Source organism: Lottia gigantea (assembly GCF_000327385.1).
Source record: "Lottia gigantea unplaced genomic scaffold LOTGIsca_39, whole genome shotgun sequence".
NCBI classification, from domain to species: Eukaryota; Metazoa; Mollusca; class Gastropoda; family Lottiidae; genus Lottia; species Lottia gigantea.
The window spans coordinates 376632-377169 of NW_008709333.1; positions in this window are offsets into that span (position 1 = coordinate 376632).

Genomic DNA, 538 nt, shown 5'->3' on the forward strand with positions numbered 1-538 from the left:
GTCGCAAGTTATTTATTAAAGTAATTGTTATCCATATAATTGTGTTCGTGTTAATATCATCAATTACTAAATGCCACTCAAGGAAGTTACAATCAAGTTGTGTTTATAGGCCTATTTTATACCCCAATTTTGTTCACACGATCCCCACTGACAGTGAAAGCTTGTATCTCACGATGTTGACCGATATAATAGAGGCGAGTGTCGAGCGTGAAGTAGATCTTGCTTAATCTTTTCGAAACACCTGATGGTACTTGGAGTCCACTACTATACAATTACTCTCAATTTTGAAATACTTTAGACGAGATTTTGATTAACGGACCCATCGCCCAAGTTAACAGTCCATTTTTTATGTTCATCCATCGCCCAGCAATTTTTATCCAATATTTTTGGGAGGCTAAACAATACAAAATTAAGGTCTACACCTAATTGTTCAAAAACTTACAAAATTAGAAATAAACTATAACAATTTTTCTTTTTCATTAAATTTTTTTTTTCAACAATATTATCATAAATAGAAAATAAAATTAGACTAATTAGA